Raw genomic sequence first — 9,983 nt, 5'->3', positions numbered from 1 at the left:
CTGTACTAGCTGATAGGACCCACTTCCCGCTCTCAGTGGGTGGAAAGTGAAGCACTCCCCTCACTGCTTCACCCCCAGAGATCCAGGCCCACGGAGGCCAAGGCCCAGAGAGCAGGCTCAGGACATACAATCCCCAAAGAAGCCTGACCACTGCCATAAACCTTGCCCTTGGTTTACAGAAACCCAGAGAGGGCTAGCAACTTGCCTAGGATCACACAGAGAGTGGATGGATGAGGATGCAGAGCTGGGGCTGAGAGGCCAGAAGGAACGTCTGTTAATGAGAGTCTGAATTCTATCAGGATTGACCTTGGGCAAGTCACTCAACAATACACTCTTCTCTGAAGGGGAGATGGTAATAGCACCTAACTCCAGGCAATGTGAAAATTTAGTAAGTTAATGCCAAGAGGCCTTCATCAGAGTACCCAGCACACAGTAGGTACAAAATAATCATGGCTTCTTTCAAGACCCCACAGGGATCCAACCTGCCTTGTTATTTCCCTGAAAGATGAATAGAGACAGCAAAGGCCTGAGCCCCAAGAACGGGAGCCCAGCGTCCCCCAGGCGGCTTGGGCCCAGGTGAGATTTCTTCGTCTTGCTGCCATCAAGTGTCATGCTTGCCCGTGGGAAGAGCTGGAATTTTCTGAGGCTTCATGCTACAGAGTGATGGGCTTGCTTTTGTGCTGGGCTGGGCTCCTCTGCCATCTCTAGTAGCTTCCCAGTTTTCAGATGTAAAGGGAACTGGGTGGGGGTGGGGTGGGAGTCTTCTGGACAGGAGCTTTTAAACATGAGTGACCATCCCCAAGGTCACCTGCATCCTCTACCTCCTGGAGGTGGTGAGCCCTCACACATTGAGAAATGTTCGGAGGACAGAGCATCCTGACCTAGATGGTCATCAAAGCAACAGGAACTGGTCTAGATTCTGCCCTTCAGGTCCTTAACCATCAGACACTCTGCCCTGAGGTTTTGGACATGGGTGAGGGTGGCACTGCGGCTGTTGCAATGCTATGAATTGCTGGGAGTGGAGGGCAGCTGTGGCTCCAGCCACCATTTAGCAAGCTGAGTTCCCACCTGCCAGCCCTGGGTCAGGCCAAGGGTTTCTCAGGTCCTTGCTTAGGAAACTGGGCCATCCAGAGGCTGAGGGGGAGGGGCTTCCTCCCACAGAAATGCGCTGGGACCATGCCTCCCTGGTGTCCCTAGAGGTCTGGAGCTTTCATACCATCCATCCTCTCCAGGGATGTTCAGCTGCCACCTGTGCCAGAGCAGTGAGAACGCAGTCCATGTGACAGTTCGGAAGACTGAGGCCCAGAAAGGAGTGCCTTCCCTGCACCTAATAGCACAGGGAGGCAAGATTTCCCCTGGAAAACCAAGCAGGCTCCCGGCATCCCCACGCCCCCTCGTCCCGTGGACCTGAGCGGCAGTCCTCTGAGCCCTCAGGAATCCAGGCTGAGTTCGCGGGCTGTCAGGCTAGTGCAGCTTTGAGAATGAAATCAGGGCTGGCAAATTCATTTTGCCTCCTCTCCCTCGGCGGTTAAAGGAGTGATCTCGCTGGCCCTGGAGGAGTTCAAGCCGAGGTCAGAGAAGCTTTCTGAAAGATGTTTAAAATGGGGCCAAGGAGGGTACTCCGGCCTGCGCCCGCATTGGCCCAGGGTCCGTGCTGATCACTGCCCGGGAGGCCGGGGGCGACCCCCGAGTCTTCGTGGCACATCCGCACTCCCAAGCGGGCCTCGTCCATCAGGCAGCAGCCCCAGCCGAGCCAGGACGTCTTCCGCTTGTCTCAGGCCCCGCGGGAGACCCCCGCCCCGCTGCCTCCCGGTGTCCGCCCCCGGCGGTGTCATTGTTCTCTGACGTCACGCCTCGGCCCCGCCCCTCGACCCCCACTCTCCCTCACCCCCACCTCCAGCTCCTGGCGCCCGAGACTCTGCAGCCTCCCAAGCCTTGGCCAAGCAGGGCTCCCCCCGCGGCCCGGCCGGGGCTGCGCCCCCTTGCGCTCTCCCCAACTTGCCTTTGTTATTCCAGCTCCCTTCCTCGCCTCGCCTCCGACACCGCGGCGGACTGCAAAACATGGAGAGCGGAGTCGCCGCCACACCTGGAACCCGCTCCGGGAGCGGGGCTGAAGCCTCCCCGGCTTGTGTGGGGAGGGAAGCGCGTGCGGGCGCGCGAGTGTCTGTGTCTGTGTCCAACCCGTGCTGCTCGAGCGGCGATTATGATTTGGGACTGAGGCACCATGAGTGGTGGGCTTGAGGAAGGGGTGTGGAAGAGGAAGGGAGGAGGAGGTGTGTTTGTGTGTGTACGTGAACGTGAGGATTTAGTGCACAGGGTAATGTTTTGTTTTTTGAGTGTATGTGTGGTTGCACACCGATGTGTGTGTGCCTGTGAAATTGCGTGCGTCTGTGAGTGTGCTTGCTATGGCCGTGTACACGCATATTTGTTAGGGTAAGTGTGCGTGTTTGCGTGTGTACGCGCGAGGAAGCGTGCTTGTAATACTGAGTGTGGGCGCCAATGTGTGTGCCATTTGTGTAGGAGTTTCCGTGTGAGTGGCAGTGGACGGGAGCCAAGGTGGGCGCCCACTTAGATGCTCTCAGGGGTGGGTCTGCGAGAGAAATGCCGCGAGTGGGAGCACCCAACTGCGCCGTGTGAGCGCCAACGCTCTCCGCAGACCCCGAGGCGGTGTCCAGCTCCAGACTGAGGGCTGGGCCCGGGTCCGGACGCCTCCCCGCCGCCCGCGAGTATTGGGCCCAGGGCACTCCCTAGGGCCTTCAGGGAATCTACACGCCCCCAGATGCGATGGGTACCCGAGACGGACCACGCGCACCTCTCCTTCCCAGCCGTCGGAGTGCAGCGCACCAGCCTCCCCCCACATCGCCCTTGGTGGTGGTGGTGATGTGTCCTCTGCTCGCCCCACCCACCCGTCCCCGGGCTTTGGGGAGAATCCCAAAGCCCCCTGCAGAGGAAGGCGTAGACGACCTTGTTAGCAACTCGCTCACCCCCAATTCGGGGACCTGACTGCGTTCGCAGCCGGGTGTGCATTCCAGTCGGGGGCGTGCGACCGAAGGGGGGTCACTCCAGTGAACCGGGTGATTTTAGCCCCCTTCCCAGTGTGGCCCCTTCCAAGCTCAGCATTTCTCTCCTACTCCAAAGTTGCTGGGGTAGAGGTGGGGGCGGTCTGGGAGTAGTGGTGGGAGTAGGAGAGAAAAGGGAGGTGGGTGGCTGGGGTGGGGGGTGTTACGTGAAGTCCATCAGAGCCAGAGAGGGGGAAAGCTTGAAGAGGGCTCAGACCGAGGAGCCGGTAAGAAAGAAAGCAAAAGAAGGGAAAGGAAAGGAGGGAAAGAAAGAGGAGAAAGGGAAAGGGAAAGAGAGCGGAGAGAGCGCGCGAGCAGAGGAGAGCCGAGCGGCAGCGGCAGCGGCAGTGGCAGCGGCGGCTGGGCGCCCCGCTCCGTCTGATACTCCGCACCGGCTTTTGCGGGCGGCCGGCGGCGCGGGGCCCTTTGGAAATAGAATAGCCAATGTAATCTGACACTTCAACTTGCTCGGCTCCGGGCGAGTTGATTCACTTACTCACCCCCTAACGCCGAGTTCCTTTTCACTGTCTGTGGACATTAAACAGCGAGCGGCGGCGGCGACCGGGAGCGAGCGGCCGGGCGGCGGGCGGGCGGGCGAGCGGCGATCGGGCGGCCGAGCTAGTGAGCAGCGCCGGCGCAGCGCGGCGACCCCAGCCCCGGTCCGCGCGGAACAGGAGCCGGAGCGGAGCCAATCTCGGCGCCCTCGCAGCGCGCCTCCCGGCCCGAGCCAGCCCTGCGCGGCGGCGGCGGCGGCGCGTCCTCCGGCGGCGGCAGCGGCGCTCGCAGTGCCTGGTAAGTTTGAAGCCAGACCCGGGCGCCCGCTGGCCCCGGGCCTTCCTCCCGCTCGCCATGGACTCTTGGGGTGCGAGCGTGGGGCGCCCGATGCTTGGGGCTTTTCCGTCTAAGGGTCCGCTGGGGCTAGGAGAGCAAGGCGGGCGAGCGGCCGGCAACCGGGCTCCGCTGCGCTCCCCGTGGCGGCCGGGGGCCGAGGCCCAGGCGACCAGCGAACGCCTGGCGGTGCGGAGCCGGCCGGGGCTGCTCGCGGGGGCCGGGCTCATCGGGTGTGCGGGACTGGTGCGGCTGTGTGCGCGCGGACCCGGTGCCCGCCTCCTGCCGGTGCGCCTCCAGCCTTCGTTCTACACCCCGGGGCCGGGCAGGACCGGGATTCGCGGAAGGAGGGAGGGAGGGAGCGAAGGATTGGGCTAGGAACACCTCCGTCTCCCTCGCTTCCTCTGCGAAGACGCGAAGTTGTGAGCCTGTCTGTAGGAGAACCGCCAGGGACCGCGGCGGATTTCGGGGTGGCTAGGGGTGGCGGTATTAAGTTGTGCATCTAAATTTCCAGGGAAAACACACACTTTTGTAAATGGGAGGTGGGGGCGCGGTTAAGTTGTTTGTGTGTGAATTGCCCGAGGAGACGTGGTGCGCAGCACCGGCGTTCCCCGCCGAGGGGTGTGTGTAGGGGCTTCCTGTCGGTCTTGAGAATCCGGAGGGGCATTAAAGGCAGCGCCTGGATGGGGCTGCCCCGGCCAGGAGGGGAGCCCCGAGGGAAGATATGCGTGTGTGCGCGCGCGCGCGTCGCAAATACGAAAGTAATTTCCCCGGGTTCTTTCTTCCTCTTCGTCTCCGGCGGCGGCGGCTGCGGCCCCTGGGGAGTGGGAGGCCAGCCGGGGCGGAGGTTGGGGGGCCGGGCCAGGGCTGGAGCTGGGGTGGGGGGCGGGCTCTGGAAGCTTGTTTCACATTCCTGGCGTCTGGGCTGGGGAGAAAACAGTGGGGAGCGCGGCCTCGGCGTCTGGGGCGCGGGCAGCGGGCGCGCGTCGCCCCCTCGCCAGGGACATCTGTCCAGGAAGCCAGCCGGGCGGGGAGAAGGCCCGGTAAGGAGGGCAGGCTCCCCGCCCCGGAGCAGCGGGGGCGCGGGCGAGGGGCGGCCGCCTTCCCGGCCATTGTGCGCCAGCAGATTTTCACGGGAGACTGCCCCGGAGCCTCCGGAGAAGGCCGGGAGCCGGCCTCAGCCCTGGGTTTAAAAGACACTCCAGGAATGTAAACAACCCGGGCGGGAGCGCGCCAGGGCAGCCGCCCGGGCCCCCCCCCCCTCCCCGAGGGGCTGCCCGACGGTGGGGCCGCCCGGCCCTCCCCCTTTACCTGCCCCAAACTTTTCTTCCTCTGCTTCCCTTACCACCTCTACTCTCCCGTGGGGCACGGAGCGAGGGCCACTCCCCAGGCGCGGGCCCAGGGCCGCTGGCACCTGGTGCCAGACCCCCGAGGCCTGGCGGCCGGGCCCCCGCTTGGGTGTCCAGAGTTGCGGCTGCGCCTCCCTGGGAGCCGCCAGCTTCCAGAGCAGGCAGTGCCTGAGTAACTGGGGCTCCGAGAGGTTGCTCGCCTGCCTGCCTGCCTCCCTCCCTCCTTCCCTCCCGCTGCTCCTTCCCCCGCGCTCCCCCTTCTCCTCTCCCCTGACTGCTTTTCCAATGCCCTGACATGAGGGAGGAAGATTTAACTTGGCAGCCCAAACAAATGTTCTCTCAGAGGTCCTCCAAGAAGCTGGCGGCTGGGCTGGCAGGGTGAGGGCACTGCTCCGCCAGCCTTTTCCTCCTCCCTGTTCTGCCATGGTCATTTGGAGCCCCCTGGGTAGATGCCCGGGGCATGGGAGAGTAAGACCCACCACCACAGATTTAAAAGGGTAGTGGGAAGCCTCCTGCGGAAGCCGCTGGCTTGGTGCTGGGTAGGAGCCACCGGAGCTGCCTTGTGATGCCAAGGGTTTTCTGGAGGACTTTCTTGAGCAACAGTTTGTCTGCTGCAACCCGGGGACAGGGCCTGGTGGACCAGAGGGCTAACCAGGGCTGTCTCCTCCTCCCTGTGGGTGTGAGGACAGGCTGGTTACACAGGTCAGGGCAGGAGGCCAGAGGCTGTTCCCAGAGGAGCCTGGCTTTGCTTATTTTTGTTTTTTTGAAGGTGGAGATAAAGGGGCAGGCGCTCTGGCTGCAGAATGGGCAGCTTGGCTGGTGATGAACTCCAACTTGCCTTCACTGGTGTTTGTACGGTTCTGGGGGTGTAACGTGGCTTGTAAGCTATCTGGGAAGTTTAGAAGAGGGATCAAGCCCCTAATTTTGTCCTGGCTGCTTTTGGAGGGGGTCCAGAGTGGGGGGAATTCCTGGCCCCTGGCCTGCTCGCTTGCCTGGCCCTGGTAGCGTGGTTTGTGAATGCCCCAAGCCTGTGCTGACCTTTCTTTCTTCAAGTTGAGGATGTTGAAACACAAGCATCAAACAAAAGACACATTGAAAGCTGTATCTGCCACAGAGCACGTGTGACTTTGGGGCCAAGGGAATGCATTTGGAGGGAGATGATGTTTTCTTCTGAGTTTTATGATTTCGGTTGGGTTTTGTTTTTCCCAAAAGGACAGAACCATCTCCTTGTCCCAAGTCACGAGGTTATGAAATGCTGTTTTCACATGCAAATCTCCAAACTTTCAACTTCTGAGAGTTGGTGGCAGTGACCTGGGGCAGGAGAGTAAGAAAATTTCAAAAGTTTTAAGTGGTTTTGGATTGAGTTTTGAGGCACTCGGTGTATGGCTCACAGAGAAAAGTTGGGAATAAGAAATTACTGGACTTATGGGAAATTTTGATAACTAGCCCTGTCTATGCAGGAAAGGATTGCTGGCTTCTTTGTGGGGACAAAATGTCCCTTTTTCCTCCCAAGGAAAGCGGGAAGGCCCATCCTCCTCTTCACAGCCAGGAGCAAGGTCAAGAAAGGCCAGAGACGGTGGGGTTTGGCCACAGAGCCATGGTCGGTCTGTCTGTCTGTCTCTCTCTCTCTCTCTCTCTCTCTCTCTCTCTCTCTCTCTCTCACACACACACACACACACACACACACACTCCCCTAGCGAAAGTCACACAAACTTATCTCCATTCCTGGTCCCCAGAGATGGGCCTCCACTGGACAGGTGTCCATTGTCAACTGACCCTGGAAAATTGCAGAGGGAAGGACTCAACTCAGAAGAGCTGCAGACTTCACTTTCCCCTGATTGACAGAGATGGAGGTGGATAAGGAAGGCAGACACTTTGAGGCCTGCTGTGTCCTCTAAGAGTTTTGTCACAAGAGTACCCGTGTGTGAAGCCACTGATACTAAGTTCTCTGGCCTTGGCCAGAGTCCAGTAGACGCTGTGACCCCAGGCCCAGGGAGAGACGTTGCTGTAAGAAATTCAGGAACCAACAAGTTAATTTCCGGAAGCTTCTTTGGGCACTCTGTCACGGAACCAGGAAGCAGGGCCTGCCAGGCCATGACTGGGTCCCATACGTTTTCATTCATAACTTTGCTCCCGAGGGCTCTTGCCTGGCTTCTATCACTGCCTCATCTTTATGAGGTTCCTTAGGTTTTGTATGGACAACAAAGGCCGGGCTGCGGTAATTACCCTGGACACCGCTGTAGTCTTGCCTAGTGACAACTCTGGCCTCTCAGCAGGACACTGTGGCCTCAGCCCACCCTTTGGGGGCGGGGGAGAGGGCGCTCTTTGTCCCTAGAGCCCCCGAGGATGAAGGGAGACAGAGCGTGGTCAGGGCTGTAAGCTCCAGGGAGGAGTCTAAGGTATGAGGTTGGGCCCTGCCCTCAGGGAGGATAAAGCGAGGCTGAAAAAACAGCCCCAGGCACAGGCTCTGGAAAAAGAGTCCAGAAATCGGTGTGATTATGTGGGTCTTCCCATTACCTGAGGCGATGGGGGAGAAGTGTCAGGAGGCTGTAGCTGGCTGGCTCCTTTGGGCCAGTGGCTTCACTCTGCTGGGCCTCAGTTTCCTCACCTGTAAAATGGATCCAAAGGCAGAACCCCTCTCACCCACTTGGTTGCTGTGAGGATGAGACAGATGTTGCCACACAAGAGTCCTGGGAGTGTATCCCCCAAAGTCCTGGCAGGCTCTGGGCACAGAATGGATGGAGCACAAAGGGGTTGGATTGGGGTGCTAGAAACATTTTCCAGGTGCTGTTCTCCCACCCAACCTACCTCCCTGACAGCTTATTGTCTAGCCTTGGCTTGCATGCCCCCCACGACAGGGCGCTCACCACCTATGGGCAGCTTCTGCCTTCAGTGGACAGCTCTGGCTGTTAGCATGCTCTACTGCATGGCATACCTTCTGGAAATCAACACCTCCTGACCCTCACCCTGCTCCTGCAGATCCCAGCTTTGTTCTTTCCGGAATGATCGGAGTCAAGCCCCCAAGGATGAGGGAGGCAGAGGCTGCCTGGGCTGGAAGCTTCAGGCATAATCTGAGGTTGGACCCTGCCCAAGCAAGCCACACTGTTATGGGATGGGGAGGGGGGGGGGGCACCCTTCAAGTGGCTGCTTCCAGCCTTACTGGGCGTGACCTGTGCGGAGTGGGGAAGGGTCTGCCCAGGGGCTCACCGTCCTGTCTTTGTGTGCTGGGCTTGCCTCTTGGCACTTCTCTCGTTGGATCCGGGATGAGGAGAAGGAAGGAGATACATAAAGGGGTGGGGTTTGGTCAGGGGCCCAGCATTGTTGCCATAGATATTTCCTGAGAGCCCACGGTGTGAGGACTGTGGCCCGTGAGACCCAGAAATGTGTAAGTCGGTTCCTGTTGCTTCGGAGTTTCCAGCCCAGTCAGGGCAGGAAGATCAGTCTAAATAAATAATTAACCACTACCAGCTGGCTGCCTGCCACGGGGCGCGCGATGCAGCAATAACCGCGGCCCTTGCCTTTGTGTGGCACTGGGTGGATTTGGAAGCACTCTCCCACTTTGATTAACCCCAGTAATAACAGTGCAGCTAGCTACTATTTGGAATTACCCCCATTTAACAGAAGAAAACCGAGATTCACAGAGGTGACACGGCTGTGACTAAGCCAGGACTCAACTTCAGGCCTTACAGATGCCACCACTCTTGTGCTGCCACCTTCCCAGCTCACCGACCAGACAGGACCCGGATGCAGAGGCTGGCCGGGACCCCGAGAATAGGGGTGGGGGCCTTAGGTTAAGCAGGAGGAGCTGTGCCCAGGAAGGGCCACAGGTGGGCTCACCTGTCCCTGCTCCCACTTTTGGCAGCACACCGCCCACCCCACCTGCAGCTGTGCCCCTGAGCTTTCTGTGCCCGCCCCCCCCCCCCCCCAATCCTTCCATGACTTCCTGGGTGCACATGTTTGTGCATGGGCCTTCACCACCATCCCTGGCCCTGGATCAGGAAGCAGAAATGTTTTTAGGCCCCAGGTTCCTGTGCAGCCCAAGGCTCTTCCCTGGGCTGCGATGGTTTCTATAGATACAGACGTTGACTCAGCCTGCCCCTCCTCTGGCTGAGTCAGTGCCCAGGCCCTGTGGGGTAGCTGCCCTGTGGGAGCTCTTGGGTTCCTTCTGCATAGCCTGCCTGCTGCCTAGGACCTGTGCCTGCTTTTCTGAAGCTCATCTGAGTGCCACCCCAGGACAGGGCTGCATCGGGTGGGGTCCAGAGTAGGGAGCAGCTGGGCAGGCTGGGCTGGCACCTCCCCGGGAAGCCTGGCCCAGTTTGGCACACCTGCACAGGTAATGACTGTAGCCTGGGAGGGCCCCGGGCCCCACCTGTCAGGCCCAGCTGCTGGGGTTACTGCAGGATCATGCTGGGGGAGGCCGGGGTGTCTGAGCTAATTAGATTTCTTAGATTTCAATGCGCCCCTAATCCTGTTAGCCCGGCTGTAATTGTAACCACTTGAAGGTTTCAGCTGTGGCAGGCTGTTGAGGACAGACGGTGTGGGGACTCCACTCTGCCCCAGCCCCAGCTTAGACAGCCGGCTGGGGACTGGGGACTCCTTCCCAGGTCTCTGGGGTGGGGCCTGAGTGGTGGTAGGTGGTGTAGAATCTTAGCATCACCCGCTGTCAGAGCAGGCATGGCCGCTAGACATTGTCGGCTTCAACCCTTCACTGGACACATGGGGAAACTGAGCCTGCCTGGCTCAGGGC

General features: G+C 60.1%; 1 protein-coding gene across 4 annotated transcripts in view; it reads left to right on the top strand.

The window, feature by feature from the left end:
• The first annotated feature begins 3,572 nt into the window (after positions 1 to 3,572).
• The window catches only part of ZMIZ1 (zinc finger MIZ-type containing 1), a 219,785-nt gene continuing 213,374 nt past the window's right edge, over positions 3,573 to 9,983 (top strand). For all 4 annotated transcript variants that reach the window (XM_054728694.1, XM_054728695.1, XM_054728696.1 and 1 more), the window contains exon 1: positions 3,573 to 3,851. The gene's annotated coding sequence lies outside the window, so the exon portion shown is untranslated. The remainder of the gene's footprint in view (positions 3,852 to 9,983) is intronic.

This window comes from Eptesicus fuscus, chromosome 17, assembly GCF_027574615.1.
Source record: "Eptesicus fuscus isolate TK198812 chromosome 17, DD_ASM_mEF_20220401, whole genome shotgun sequence".
Taxonomy (NCBI): Eukaryota; Metazoa; Chordata; class Mammalia; order Chiroptera; family Vespertilionidae; genus Eptesicus; species Eptesicus fuscus.
The sequence above is the reverse complement of the archived record's forward strand: the minus strand, read 5'-3'. Positions and strand labels throughout refer to the sequence as shown.